Below are 16881 nucleotides of genomic sequence, written 5' to 3'. Positions count from 1 at the left end.
GACGCAAAACTAACTCCATATTTATACTTTGGCGTTAGACCCGTCTAGCGCCAAAGATCTTGGAGTTTGCGTCATTTTTTAGCGTGGACACCTTCCTTGCGTTAATGATATGCAAGGTAGGCGTTCCCGTCTAAAAAATGACTCCGAGGCATGTGCGCCGTATTTACACTCCCGGGCAAAAATGACGCCCGGGAGTGGGCGGGTCAAAAAAAATGACGTCCAGACGCTTTAGCGTCATTTCTTAACGCCTGGTCAGGGAAGGCGTTAAGGGACCTGTGGGCTCGGAAGGAGCCCAGAGATGCCCTCCCATGCCCCCAGGGACACCCCCTGCCACCCCTGCCCACCCCAGGAGGATGCCCATGGATGGAGGGACCCATTCCAGGGAACTGAAGGTAAGTTCAGGTAAGTATTATTATTATTTTTTTGGGGTGGCATAGGGGGGCCTGATTTGTGCCCCCCTACATGCCACTATGCCCAATGACCATGCCCAGGGGACATAAGTCCCCTGGGCATGGCCATTGGGCAAGGGGGCATGACTCCTGTCTTTGCTAAGACAGGAGTCATTTAAATGGGGGTTGGGAGTCAAAATAAAATGGCGCTAATCGGGTTGAGGCGAAAATTTTGCCTCAGCCTGACTTGCCCCATTTTTTGGCGCCCAAGCTCCATTTTCCCCTACGCCGGCGCTGCCTGGTGTAAGTCATTTTTTTTTACGCACACCAGGCAGCTCCGCCGGCTAACGTCATTCCATAAATAAGGCGCCCGCATGGCGCTTTGAAATGGCGTGAGCCGGCGTTAATTGTTTTGACGCACAACTGCGTTGGCGCAGTTGTGCGCCAAAAAGTATAAATACAGCCCTTCTAATTTAATTTACTCCATGGATGAAATATCCCCTGTTGCTAAGCGACCAAGGAAACCAGAGGCGGGCCTGGTGGACAAGACCTTAAAAAAAATGCCAGTGGTAGACCTAATAACTACCCCAATTAAAAAACAATCTAAAAAACTAACGCAGAAGAAACCCTCAAACTTAGCAGGAGACACTATTCGATTGCTCCTTATAAATCTCAACGAGATAGTAAATTCATTGAAATCATCTATCGGAGCCACTTTGGACTCTATGTCTGAGCGTCTAAAGGGGGTGGAGTGTAGCCTTGAGGCTGGTCTTGAAATAATAAAGTCCTTAAAACGGGAAGACACGCATTTTGAAAGTAAGGACCCCAGAAATACATTGAGGTCCTCAGAACATGAGAATAACACACAATCTATCCCGTACAATAGGCCAATCAGTATACATCGGAACGTTAACTTCCAGAATGAGTCACAAATTCAACCAATAGCTCCTTCTTTGAACCAATATACCCAACCCTCTTTTTCACCTATTACACCACATAATCTTTCTCCTGACAAAAAAGTTCTAAATCCCACTCTACGCAAGACAGCAAGTAGTACTATGCGTAGGGCAGCGACTCCCTATCCCCATTTAAATTCAGGGATAAATACAACTAGCAGGACTAGATCCCCGAATTCCGCTTACCTTCCTAGTGACCTGTTACATCTCCCCCCGGAGGCTACACCATATGTTGTGGTCCTGGCCAACGTCCCACCGATAGATGGTCAACAACGAGAAACATGGACGGCCTTGAGAAACAAGGCCCTCAATTGGATCGGGGCCCGAATGGGCCCTGGTACGGTGAGGACTCTTTTTGATGATATTAAAATGGTCAGAAGAATTAAATGGATAGGAAACAGCAGGAAAGTGCTGACTGGAGATTGTGTGGTCCTTTCTTTTGGTTCACCGAATCTAGTGAATAGGATTATTCATGACTTAGGAGCCAGACAAGTCACCATACAAGGAATCTCGTTACTACCCCTGGGTTTTTTCTATCAAAGACCAGCGGGTAATTACTCCATCGATCCACAGCGAGCTGTAGCACCCTCATCCAGCCCAGACTTACCTATAACGAGCAACAGATTCTACCCCCTTTCAACACTGGAAAATATAGATTGACTGGATATGAAACAGTTAGCTCTCCCTGATAGAGTGGCCCAGATAATACATATACCAGGGACGGACCCACAAAAGGAAGACATATCACATACAATGGTTCCTATAAGGAATAAGATATTATCTCACCCAAGGCAGTGTGATGATTTCAGAAATATATCAAATACAACTCACGGCGATATCCCCCCTCATTCCCCAAAGGACCAGCATTCCAACTTTAAACAGAATGTCAATCAGAAATCGGAAATAGTTTTACTATTTTGGAATATTGCAGGTCTAGCTAATAAGTTAGGCAATGAGATCTGGGCTAACTTTTTGGAAGACTATTCATGTGTTTGCCTACAAGAGACATGGCTTTTAACTCCTGTCCATCTAAATGGCTACAAAACATTTCATACCCCCGCCGAGCAGTCCAGGTATGGTAGACCTAAAGGGGGACTGTGCACATATATTTCCAACAAGTTATTTTTACAGAATATAGAGATGCAATTTATGAGTCCATATTACCAAATGATAGAGAGTAACCTAGACCAAAAGACCCACTTAGTCATTATTAATTTTTATAACAATATCGCTCCAGGAGAATTCTCCAACATTCTAGTGGAAATGGGAAATGACCTAAAAAGAATACATGAAAAAAAACAACCGCGAGATCCTATTGATTTGGGGTGGTGATTTTAATGTCCGTGTAAAGAAACTTCTGATAAGATATGTGGCTGGGTCTCGGAAGGTGTAGATGCAAGCCTCCATTTCTCTCATAACACTCAAGGTGATGAAATGAATCTATTGGCTCAAACCTATAACCTATCCTTTGTAAATGAATTATTTCTGGACGAATCACAGTTTAAACCAACGTATAACGGAAGGGGCGTAAATACTGTGATCGATTATGTCCTAATATCAACTCACTTTGCACACTATCTTACAAATTACACCTTGCATGACATCGCAGTTAGTGATCACTACCCCCAGAGTATGAATCTCCTTCTATCCCCCCTTTCAGCAGCTAGGGAAGATAGCATCACACTGGTAGATGATATTGAATTGGTGCCGCGCAATGGATACACTATGAAGTGGTCACAGGCAGATCCTAAGTATTTATTGAAACAGTTAATATGCCAATGTAAACATGCTTTCGCAGACTGTTTAAGAGAGAACCCACATCCAGGGCAATGTCTAAGTGCGTTTACGATGATTACTCAAACCATAAAAGAAGCCCTCACTATCAGAAGTAGTAAGATAGGAAAAAAAACGACGTGTGGATGGTTTGACCATAACTGCACTCAAGCACATAAGAGACTGAAAAAGGCCCTAAATGCCCCAAAAAGGTGCTTAAGTGACATCCGTAAACGCAGACAGGAATACAAGACAGCAATAAAGGAAAGGAAACTGACTATGAAATCAACCTTGTGGGAAACTCTCCACATAGTAAGTCGTAAGAAAGATAACATACTCTTCTGGCAGACAATAAATTCCCCCATGCTAGGGGTGAGAGACATTCCTAGAATGGAATTCGCTATCTCGGAAGAAGACTGGGTTGCACATTTCTCTAAAATATACTCATTGACGAGTGATACAACAGACTGTACACATGACCATGATTCACAGGAAGGGCTGCGCCTGGTTATAACCCTCCAATTTAGCCTTCAGGGGGTATAGGAAGCTATAATAATAAACAAATCAGGGAAAGCGCCGGGCCCTGATGGTGTTCCAATCGACATATTCAAGGCCAATATTGAGCTCTGGGGGCCTGTACTGACGCAGACGTTGAGGGCTATCTGCATATGCGGTCCCCTACCATCCTGGAGAGATTCCAACATTATTCCAATATACAAAAAGGGTGACCGCCTTAATCCAGCCTGCTACAGGCCAATCTCCCTGCTGGACACAACAGCTAAATTAGCAGGGAGAATAATTCTGAATAGACTGCAAACATGGGCGGAAGAAAAGAACGTCTTATCCCCGGTTCAGTATGGATTCCAGAAAGGAATCGGAACAGTGGAGCAAAGTTTAAATCTAAGTCTCATTATTGGAAAGTATACTAAGATTGGAGCAGGCAATCTGTACCTGGCATTTATTGACTTATCATCAGCTTTCGACTGTGTAATTCATGATAAATTATGGGACATTTTAAACAGCATGGGGGTAGAACCAGCCTTAATCCAATTTATTTGTGAAATGTATACATGGTGCAGAGCAAGAGTGAGGTATGGCTTAAAAGGGGAATGTACTCACCCCTTTGGTCTATACAGAGGAGTGCGCCAAGGCTGCGTTCTCGCTCCGTTCCTGTTTTCAATGTATATAAATAACTTAGATAAAGAATTGGCCACTAAGTGCAAAGATCTACCCCAAATAGACAACCGACCCGTTCCGGCATTACTTTACGCAGACGACGCAGTATTAATGGCCAGGACCCCAATAGCTCTCCAGAAACTTTTAACAACCTGTATCATATATATGTCACAGCTGGGTCTTACTGTCAATCGCTCCAAAACTTTTATTATGAACTGTGGAGGGATGCGCGGTAAGACTTACAACACCACTATTGCGGAAAGCAAGGTCGAAACTGCGCAAACCTTTTCGTACTTGGGCATAATGTTCGATAAGCTGGGTTCCTGGGCCAACTGCAGGAAGATAAAGAGAGTGCACCTGATTAAAACAACAATGGCATTACGACTCTTCTCTAAAAGGCTTGGGGGGATTACACCGTCAAATATGATAAAGATCTATAAAGCCAAGTGTATTCCGGCCGTCACGTATGGGGCAGGAATTTGGGGACATACAAATTGTGATTTAATTCAGACAGTGGAAAACGATTTTTTAAGACACCTGCTGAGGGTACCAAATGGCACTTCATCGTATGTCATTCATTCGGAACTTGGGGTTCCCTTTATTGTAGACTTGATAAAGATCCAGCCACTGTTATTATGGCATAAAGGGAGTCATTCCAACTTCGGCGGGCGGCCCCCGCCAGAAGACCGCACCGCCCAGCGGGAAAGACCCAGCAACGATGAAGCCGGCTCCGAATGGAGCCGGCGGAGTTACTGGGGTGCGACGGGTGCAGTGGCACCCGTCGCGATTTTCAGTGTCTGCTAAGCAGACACTGAAAATCATTATGGGGCCCTGTTAGGGGGCCCCTGCACTGCCCAGGAGCCCCACGACACCCGATCCCGCCATCCTGTTCCTGGCGGTAAGAACCACCAGAAACAGGATGGCGGGAAGGGGGTCGGAATCCCCATGGAGGATTCCTATGGCCAGGGGAAAACCGGCAGGAAACCGCCGGTTTCCCTTTTCTGACTGCGGCTTTACCACTGCGGTCAGAATTGGCCAGGAAGCACCGCCAGCCTGTTGGCGGTGCTTCCGCGGTCGTTGGCCCTGGCGGTCCATGACCGCCAGGGTCAGAATGACCCCCAAAGTGTGGACCTCGGAACATACTGGTTTTAATAAGGTCATCCTGACCGATAGTACGAAGTCATTATATACATCAAGGGTGCCATGGTTAAAATACATTATGACCTTTTTCGAAAAAATTGGTAATAAAGACTACTATACAAACCCAGCTTCGCTGGGGAAAATATCTAGGAAGGACCTGAGTATCCTGGCATTAAAGTTTCTAGAAGACCTACGTTGGGGGGGCTGAATCAAAAAAAATCACCGTCATTCATAACCAAACAATTTTGATGGTTGAGGGCATGCAGCCGTACTTGGCAAACGTGGTACACCTTCGCCATCGTTACGTTCTTACTAGATTTAGGCTAGATACGTTTCATTGTCTAGTTTCATTTCCAATTATGAACCATTGGTCCACCTCGTTAAAACCATGCCCCTGTGATGCAAAGACACCTCAATCCACAATCCATGTGGTTTTATTCTGCAATTTCTATGCCCTACAGAGGAAGCGCCTAGTAATTCCACTTTTAAGGTCAATCAATCTCCCCCAGTGTCGTACAGCTTACGCCTGCCTTCAGTCACTATTTTCTTTAAAGATGTGTGGAACCCTGGCTAACTTTTTATGTATTGTATTAAAGTTAAGGAAATCTATGGGGGCGGTGATGTAATTGTAATTTACTGTGACAGGGTTATTTTCTCGATACACTAGACAGTTTATTGTTGTGTGCTTTTTATTCTTTTACTATTTATTTACTTAACCTTTTTTACTATAGATTGAAATGTATTATAAATGGAGATTTTCCTTTTTATGACTTTTATGACTTTTATGACTTGTTGAAAGTCGAATAAAGTTTTGTATTATTATTATTATTATTATTATAATCAGTTTCAAAAAACAAAAAAGGGGAAAATAATGTGGTGATCGCATCGCGTTTGTTAATGTCGACCTGCCAGAGACACAGAATATCATGACAGCATTGCAATGATGTCATGGTGTTCCGTGTTCCACAATGACAGTTATCGCTCTGAGCCCCTTTATGAGAAGACGTGTTATTTCTATCTTTGTGTTCAAGTAAACAAAGAAATTACCTCATTTACTGTGTAAGCCTTACTTCAGCAGTTTGGGAAATAGTCAACCCTCAGAGTTCCTCTGCCTTGTATGTATTTAAGGCCAAATTAGAATAGTCATATGACCTGATGCTTCTTTGTTTGCTTATAGCTTTCCACACTATGGATGTTAAGGTGGGTCTTGTGGCATTCCTTAGTTTGCAACAACATTTCAAGTAAGAGCCCACACTACTTATACTCTGCCTTCTTGGACCAAACTCTAATCAAATTTGGGCTGGTGAAGCCTGACAAGGTAGCTAAAATAAGCCCGATATGTCCCTATGATGGCACCATCAATTTGTCTGCTCTTCCTCTCAGGGCCTTTAAACCAAACGTAAGGGAAGGGGCATGCTTAGCCACTGTTACTTGCAGAAGTAGCAGGAAGGACAGGCCTTTTAAGGTTTTGCATAATAGATGAAAGGCAACAACAAGAGTATTATTTATTTTTAGTATTGCACTGCACTGCTTGCCAAATGCCCCGTTAGAGCAGAAAATCACCCCCAGGTATTTATATTCCTTCACGGATTCCAAGGCAGATTCGTTTATATAAAATATGGGCGATGAAGATCTTCTCCTTGTTACTAACATAGTTTTTGTTTTGTTAAGGTTGACACTTAGCCCATGATCCGCTGCATACTAAGCCATAGTAATAATTAAACGCTGAAAGCCCACCTTAGTATAACTATTTAAAACAAAATCATCGGCATACCACATAAGTGAATCAATGAAGCCAGCCACCATTGGCGAGTGGGAATTAACATTGGTTAGACCCAAAGTCAACTCCCCATGATACAGGGTAAATAAGAGCGGGGCTAATACACAGCCTTGCTCTAGGCCATTTTTTGTGGGGATTTTTTTTTAACCGTTGTGCCTTTTCCCAGCCTTACCCTTGTCCAGGTGTCCATATACAATAATTGAGTGGTATTTAGTAGGCAAGGGACAATTCCACAGCTTTGTAATTTGGCCCAAAGTAGTTTTGCTGTACTTAGTCTACACCACCGTACATTTCCTGTATGTACACTGACCAAACGGCTTCTGATATGTTGGAGGTCAAAGGAGTCAACCTCAGGCCCGCAGCATGGTTCAACAATCACCAGAATCCATCATTGTGTCTGGTGGCCGCAAGCCTTTTACACCAATATGAACCTGCCTGATTCCCATACAGCCTTATATAGAAAGACTCCACTTTGGAAGCATTTCACTCCGTGTGGGCAGATTTGAATAGTTTTTCAGCATCGGTAACAAATGGTTAAATTTTCTTTTAGCTATTTGCTGAAGGGATTAAAGTTCTATGGGCACAATCTTGATTCTCCAGAGTAGCTTAATGAATTGGCCCCACTGTACCCAAGGGTTTGCGCTTAAGTCACGTGTCAGGTCCTGTAGGAACCGGGCTTGATGTTCAACATACTTAAGGGAGTCTAACAGCCACTGCTGCTTTCTGTAGTTGATTGTAGCTATTGAGCCAATATCAAGTTGAATTTGATCATGAAAGTCAATAAATAAGTTAAACTGAGTCCTCTGAGGTTGGTGATCACTTTCCAGCCTGTTTCCCATTGTAAAATATGCCACCTTATGAAATAACAGAAGAGACACTGTCAAGTGTAGTCATTATTTGATTTAGTGGTTGCCGAAAAGTGAGTATGGTGAGTAGGACTAAGTGATTTGAAGCACCCATTTAAGACTCTCAGGCCTTGGTGCTCCACCTCATCAATAAATCGCCACCCAGTAGCATCCTTCCTCTGAAAATTAGATTGGTAAGGAGGAATATGCTATGTCCGATCAAAGGACTCCGCTATTTGATCCCTAATTGTCACCTGCAGCAGGTTCATGTTAATATCACCAGTCAATAAGATATGAGGCATCGGGTTTGTCATAGAATAGAGTCAGAAAATCTAGTAGACAATATCATGTTCCTTTCTTTTTTTCATGCGAAAGATGAATATAAATGTTTATACCCAACAGAGGAGATGCCCTCATCAATGAATAATCCAAGAACTTTACTGCTTGCAAAGCTGGATGATTGATACATATCGCTTCAATTCTAAGGTTGCATTCTGACGCTACGTAGATTACCATGCCACTAGCTGGGTGGCCCGATGAATGTGTTCTAACTGCTGGTTTGCAGAACCTCAAGAAGGCTTCGGACGTCTATATCTTCCTGACCCCAGGGTCTTGGAGCACCACCACATGGAAAGTTTTAATGTTACCTAGGAAGGCCTCATCCTCAATTTTACCCTGTAGGCCTACTATATTCCAGGAGCACATCAAAGCCTCTCTGTTGAAGGACACTCAGCTGAAGAAATACTCTTTCAGTCACCCAGGATTCTTTGTGAAGCCAGTTATAGGGCACTCGGGAGCCGGGTACCAGTCCTTTGATGTGTGATGGGACTGTTTCTTTGGCAGTTTGACTCTACAATGGCCAGTTGTATTTGAACCATGACCACCTATCAATGTAACTGAGTGTCTCCAGGACCCCCTGAGTACTGATACTGGATGAGACCGAACAATATCACCCTATCTCTTATTCTGCTTAGGTAATCCCCTTTTACTTGTGTTATCTGAATTAGAACAACTTTTACCAGGGCTGTTGGGCTAGAGGAATTGTGGATAATCTTCATCTATTTTGAGGGAGATATCAATTACCCACTTTGCAAATACCTGCCTCTCTGCCCATATTAGGTCCGCAAGCCAGTCTGACACCAGACAATGACTGTCGATTCTTCCCCTGCATGATTGCAGGGACTCAAAAAGGCAACTGACAGGATATCAGGCGATTTGAGGTCTCTTAAAGGGAGAATTTCTTGCACTATGCAAAACATAGTGCCTCTATTAATTGTGTCAAAGAGCCCCCTTGATTTATTCTTAGGAGTGAAAATAAAACTACAAGAATTATTTGGCTAATGAACCGTAGACAGCAATGTTCACATACTGTGAGATATGTTATGTGCTAAAAAGGGTAGTTGGATGTTACTTTCCTGGGGGTTGGACTTACATCATTGTTTGGCATAGGAAAAGTTCTATTTGTGGGCAGCTAAGCTGGCACCTTAATTTCTCTACAGCCTTTTTGTTGATAGATGCTCCCTGCTACCACCACCATAAATGGTTGCTGCACATGATGCTTCACTACTGGGCCTGCTATTTTTGCTACAGTTGTGCTTCTGGTGTTGGGCAGGCAAATTCTTCCTCTTGTGGTTGGTCCCCATACCGCAGAACCCAGCAGTTGTTGATTACTTGGTGAAGCAGAACCTCTTTCATCTTGCAGAGCTTCTTTGGAGAATATTGAGTTGGTCGCAGATTGCTGCCCTGTTAATTTAGAAATATTTGAGTTAACTGCGGTTTCTTTTATTGTGTCTTTAACAATATCGTTGACAAAATTTGCTTCTCTGAGCTGAGTCACTTCTTCACTTATGCCACGAGATATCACTTATTTCAGTCTGGAATAAACGTGGTCAGTCTGTTCGGAATGCACCTTTACCTGGCCTTCGTTTTTTTTTTTATTGTGTGTTTTCCTCATCCTCTTGCCTGCCTTTTCATCGGTGCTTTTGCTTCAATTGAAACTGTTGCTGAAACTAGAATTTTGCCACGCTTACTGGGAACCGAGTTTCCATTTACAGAAATTTGTACCGGATTTCCATCATCACTAGAGTCCTCCACTATGATCTTACTGGTGGAAATCAAAATCAGTAAGTTACTATGTTGATCTGGAATCCCACCGTTCAGTTGTTTAGCGTTTTTCAGGTCCTCTGTAACTGATAAGTTGTCCACAGTTTTGCCATATTTAACTGGCACATGACAGAGGGCTGTAGACTGGAGGTCCAATTATGCCATGGGTTACATGGTAGGATTTTATACTGCTGCCCCTCAAGAGTGCATTTCACAGTCTTAATTGATGTGGAATTTTCAGCTACTTTAGGGACAGTTTTCAAATGCAGCTTAATGTCTTTTAGCACAGAGTCTAGAATTCCGAGGAGGCTTGCAAGTTTGTCCAGAACCAGGCTACATAAGCATGATGAAACTACTCGTGCTTCTGTTTGAGCTTCCTGTGTCAATGAATTAAGAGCCACTAGTTTAGAGTCAATAGCCATGACATAGATAGCCATCATATTAAGGAGATCAACCCGAAGATCTAACTTACTTGGCTGATATGTTAAGGCATTTACAACTGCCTCAAATAAGCAAAGCAAGACATCCCATGTATCATTTATTTCCCCTTCCTGCTGTGTCATAGATCTATGAAGGCTGTCTGTATGAAGGGCAATATCGGGACTCGCTGATAAATGAGAATCTATTGAAAGCCTCCCTGCCCACAGCGGAGCCACAATTTCAGCCTGGGTAGCTGGAAGGGCCTCGTCTGTCAGCTCCATTGTAAGAGTTCTACTACAAGGCAGATCTGGGAAGGCCACACCCCTGATTACTGACTGAGCTGTAGCCCAAGGTGTTTCCTCCACATCAGATTCCTCCTTTTCATATGGTCCTGGTGAAGGCATCAAATTGTTATTCGGCAGGGGATGAAGCACCTCTGCTGTAATCTGGAGGACATTCTTTTTATTACTGAATATTCCACTACTGTCCGAGTTGCCTCTCAAGGGTTCTAGGTCAATACTACCGAGGACATCGTCCTCTAGGTCATTTGACTCTAAAGACTGCGGGGTTCGAAACCACTCCTTCCCTTTGGTGTTTTTGCCACATAGAAGCACTTCCTGTCCCTCATTGAAGTGTTTTTAATTCACCTGTCCTGCCAATGAAAGGCTGTTTTTTTCTTCAGTGGGGCTTGAGCCTCAGAGCATTACTCTAATCCCCAGGCGAAGTCTCAAGGGCACTCGGCAGTTGGGGTTGTTACGGAATTTGCAAGTCACATACATCTTTATTGGCAGAAAACGATGCATCTGCTGGGTCTTTTAGAAAAGTAAATTTAGCCCGTGAGCTTGGCCAAGAGTTTTGGCTGGGACGAGGTGGCACTACGATGAAAATTAGGCCCCTGCATCTTCCTCTGAAGGCCTTATCACAGGTGATCCTAAATCTGTTATTATACTATTTTTAACAGTAGAGTTCTTCTGCTTCCGTTTAGCTACTGTAGGAGCCCCACTAACCTTCCCAGATCCCATGTTCACCTCTGAGTCTGGTTTGAGTCTAGTAATTGTGGCCTTTAAGGTGTTATCGACAGCATCTCTGCACTCAAGATATGTGGGGTGGAGAAACACGTAACAATGAACAAACTACTCCCCTGAAGCTGGCTGTCTGCCTCTGCCATGAATTGGCACGTTTCACGCTCCAAACACACCTGGCCAAAAGCCCAAGACGGTGACTAATCACGATGGAGCGTGAGGTTTTGCTGGCTCCAGTACTTCCATGACCCATGACTGTGAGGCAGCGGCACTATGTAGGAACGTTTATAAAACGACGAGCGGTACAATTAATAACATATAGTTGTGATTTGCTTGGAAACATGAGCAAATCAAGCAAACTCAAGACACAACATAATTGTACAACAATAGCATAGTTTTTGTGCATCTTTTGTTTTTTTGTGCAGACCGAGCTAGCATTTGTTTCTGCACTAAAATTCAAACCTCATTTTATTCCTTTCTTTCTAAACAGAATTCGACCTCCATACTTCTTGGCGGACCTATAAAACCAGCGAAGAGTTACAAAAATAATAGCAATAAATGTAGATCAGCGAAACAAAAGTCAGACACAACAATAAAAACGAGAACAGCTTTACATGAAATCAAACATTATTTGTACTGCTCGGCGACATAAGAAAAGTATTATCGCTCAGAAGTGACATCAACCTTAGATTATGACAGTAATGTCTCGAAATGGCTATTCGTGCAGAAATTGGAAACATATTTTATAGGCGCGAATGCAGAGCAGAAGGTACTTGCTGCAATGATTTACCAGAGTGAAGCACATCAGTCTCAAAGATATATACGCTTGATTATAAAAATAGTGCAGCCCTGCTGGAATTTAAACTCCTTTCTATGTAAAACCTTGAACAAAGAGAGACTGCATGATGTAGTCTAAGTAAAGTCTGTTTTTGGAGCCGCATTCCAGTCACAGACATCAAAGCGCTTAGCTCTCAAGGTCATCATCTATGCTGTCTGTTTCTTAGTGCATTGCGCTTTATGATTGTTTCGTGTCAGGGCTGTTTTATTGAATATTTGATTAATACCGGGCATATTGCTACTCATAAGAAACACGAGGGGAACAAGGCAGAGGCTACCAGAGAACAGCTATGCACAGGGGAGACCACCACGTCTAATTACATTTTTGACTAGCTAAAGTACGTTTTTGGATCTCACTAGAAATCTGCATTCATAGCACTGGCTTTCTAAAATGTCGTCTTCTGCATGCATTTATTTTAAATCACTCTTGTGGCGATGGTTGACTACCAATTACTAGCGTAAAAGACTGCTTTCCCTATTGACTGTGTACGGGTTCCACATTTTATGGAGCTTTACCTCAGCTATCCTCAAACGCCTTGTGGGAACACAAAGTATAGCTGACAGGCACGAATGGACCCCTTCACTAACAGAGGACCCGCTATGATGGGAGATTGCGCATCCCTACACAGGAATTAACCATACTGAGCTCAAAGTGGTGCTATTTGAACAGCTACAACAAGCACATCAACTAGGAATAGCCACAAAACCAGATACCACTGCTGGCTTACCCACTGTGCCCATAATAGTGCCCTAGTTGTTCCTAAATGAAATTGAAAATAAAGCAGTGCCAGGACCAGTTGAGTTTCACCGTGCGGTAAAGGGGCGGGGCAGTGAGTGACAGGGGGCACAAAACAAATGGGACAACATTACACTTAAAAAAAAATGAACTTACCTTACTGGGAGCTCCCGCTTCATGGCTCCACTTGCAGGCACAGGCTCCCAGCTTGCCCTGCAGCCTACACTAACGGTGCTCATGCTGCTGGCAGCACAAAAGCAGCATTAGGATTGTCTGGAGCGCTCTGGCTTGGTGTTCTGTGGCAGAATGGGAGCCTCTGCCTGCTGTCTCCAACCTGGCAACACAGTGCAGGGTTGGAGAGAGCTCAGTGTGCATGTGTGTTTGGCCGGACCGAGGCAGCCGGCCAAACACACATGCGTACTTAGGGGAGTGCTGGGTACTCTCCCTCCATCCATGTCATGCCCCATGGCCCCACCCCTTTAACAATAAAATTATAATAAACATAGTTTATTATTGTTTTATTGTTAACGGTTTGCAACTGCTGCTGCTGGTGAGGGGGGGGGGCAATACGATTCTTCCATTGCGAAGGAGCCGCCGCTGGTCATGACCAGAAAGTAAACAGGTGGTCTAAGCGTAGTTTCTACTCCTTGCCTATCACCCAGCCATCAGCAGCAAATAAGAAGCTGTTTGGAGAGAAAAGCTGGGACTAGGAGGAGTCTTGGGGCAAACCTGTAATGTCACCAACGGTCATGAGGTTGTGTGATGTCACATGTGGCTCACCTGGCTTTTCAGCGACTTGATATTTAAGGATGACACAGACGAGGCTATTCACAAAGGTAACTTACACTTGTGAGTTATTTACACATGTAATCTAGAACCTCATTGGAAATAATGTTAAATTTAATTAAATTATCTAAAATAGTTAAAAATATAATTAATTATAATTTAATGTCAAAATATCGAAACAATAAAATATTTATTATTTCATTATAAAATATCTGCGCACACTTTTTAAATTTACAAATTAATGTTACATTATTGTTTATCAAAATAAAATTGAATTACTTTTAAATAATTCAATACATAATTTTTAATATTCACTAGTGATAAGTAAAATAATTTGGTTTAGGCAGGAATGTACTTAAACTTCACAAAAATAATTGTAATTTAATTTAATGTATGTAAATTAATTTAAGATTTCATTTAAAATTAAGTTGATAGTGCTGCTCCATTTTTTATTTTGTTCTACATTTAAAGTGAATAGTAAAACTAATTCACGTTAACATTTAACAAAAATTATTTTACTGATCTATCATCAACTTTAGCAAACACTTTTAATTTTCTCTGTTCTATACCATAGGGAGATCTTCACCCCAACTGTGGTGTCTCCCTATGGTAAAGTGTAGTGAAAAGTAAAAAAGTGTATTTAACTCCAATAACGTTAGGAGAAATACAAAATGGTGACCTTTAATTGTGTATAGACGCCACCAAGGAGACTTTCTATGTCCATTCAAAACAATGGTGTGCTCTGTACACTCCTGCTCAATTTGTTTGTGGTGGAACCCTTTTGTTTTATCATGAAGATACCAGTTTCTATTGGTCGATGGTTGCACTAGTCTTAGAAATGGCATTCCTGGTTGTCAGATTTTATGCTCTGTACAAGCAAGAACCACCACTCTAGTCAGGGTTGTTAGTTACACAACTAAATTAACATGTGCACACCCTCTGGTAGCTTGGCACAGAACAGACAGGCTAAACTTAAGAGGCAATGTGTAAAGTATTTGTTCAACACACTCACACAGTAATGCAGCTAAAACACCACAAAAAGACACCACACTGGTTTAGTAAAATAGATCTTTATCTGAATAAAATGAGACCAACATGACAAAAATACAATCAGTAGATCATGAGATATCCATTTTAAATTAATAGATGCAAAGCAGTGCTTTAGAAAATCATTAGTGACTTGATTCCAGTTATTGTTTCTTCCATTGTAGTAAAAACACGTTGTTGTTTTTTTGTATGTGAGACTGGTATTAAAACAAGTAAATTAGGTGAATTGAGTTGCATGTAAGGTGGGTGCGAGCCTGCAACAATCATCCCATGAGCCCACATCCCACTCAATACCTTGGAAAATAGATGCTATCAACAAGTCCGCTTGGAAGCAGGGAGAGCCAGTGCCTTCCTCGAGCACCTTGGGCCGATAGGTGTGGAGCCATGTCAGCGTCATCATGGTAACAGCATTGTTGCATGGGCCACACCGAGGAACTCTCCTTAGTGTTGCAGTCACCCCAGCACTTAGGCTTTCAAAGGGATGCTGATGCTCCAGCACACAGGCTTCGCCAGCAGTGTGGGGAGACCAGCGAAGCAGAGTCTTGACTAAATGCAAACACAAAGAGCTGAGTTGATTGTAGCTCTCACCCGTCACCAGCACCAGCTGACAATCCGTCACACTTCCTAAAAACAGAACGCTTGTCTTTGCAGATTGGCCACTTGCTGTAGTGATGCAGATGCAAGCAGATAACAGGGTCTTTGATATCCCAGAGATATTGGGGGAGGACAAGGGGCAAGCGAGCAAGCCCTTGAAGTCACTCTGGGTTTAGCCCTTGGTTCTGTAGCAGGGCAGAGGTCAGCAGGCAGCAGGGCAACTCTGCAAAGCAGGGAAGCAGTTCCTCAGAACATTTAGTCACAGCAGAGTGGCAATCTTTCAGCACAGCAGCCTTGACTCCAGCAGTTCCTTTCAGGTCCAGTAGTGTACTGATTTTGGGGGTCAGAGACCCTGTACTTATAAAAAAAAGTGCCTTTGATGTGAGGTATGACTTAATAGGATTTCTCTGAAGTTTACAATTCCCCCTTTCAGTGCTGACTTGGCACCAGTTGGGGTAATCAGTCCTCTGTGTGGGCTCAGGCCACTAGCCTTTGAAGTGTTATTGTGAGCCCTTCCCATCCTTGCTGCCCAAAAAGACCCATCAGTATGCAGATGAATGGAGATGCAGTTGAGTGTCCTGTGTTGTGGGTTTCTGGAGGGAATGCACAAATGTAGCTGTCACCCAGACAGACGCGTTTAGGAGATAGGCTGTCAGGTAAACAGAGCAGTGAGAGCAAAGAAATGCCCACCTCCTAAAAGTGCCATTTCAAAAATAGTAATAATAAATCTAACTTTACTAGTAAAGATCACCACAATTCCAGTGATATGATGCAGCTACTGCTTTCTAATCAGGAGTTACAGCTTTAAAGTATATTAAGGAATTCTAAATGTTGGCCTATGGTAGGAGCAGGCGTCACAGTAAGGAAAAATAACTTTGGGATGTTTTCATTACCAGGACATGTAAAACGTAAAAGTACATGTCCTGTCTTTTACTTACATGACACTCTGCCCTACGGGCTACCTAGGGCCTACCTTATGGTGACATATGTTAGAAAAGGGAAGTTTAAGGCTTGGCAGGAGGGTCTAAATGGCAAGTCGAAGTAGCAGTGAAACTGCACACAGAGGCTCTGTAACGTGTGTGCATTTGAAAGTAAGCGTACCAGTGCCTGTGTCAATGCAGATTGAGTTGAACTGTTTGAAAGTGTCCCTCCACAGTCGGGATGCCACAGCCACCCTCCCATTGCAAATGGTGCCCTGGACGCATCTGCGGCTCATCACTGGCATAAAAAGGCCTGCAAGTGGCACTGGCAATGGTGGTAATAATTGGCATAGTATA

This window comes from Pleurodeles waltl, chromosome 1_1, assembly GCF_031143425.1.
Source record: "Pleurodeles waltl isolate 20211129_DDA chromosome 1_1, aPleWal1.hap1.20221129, whole genome shotgun sequence".
NCBI lineage: Eukaryota > Metazoa > Chordata > Amphibia > Caudata > Salamandridae > Pleurodeles > Pleurodeles waltl.
The sequence above is the reverse complement of the archived record's forward strand: the minus strand, read 5'-3'. Positions refer to the sequence as shown.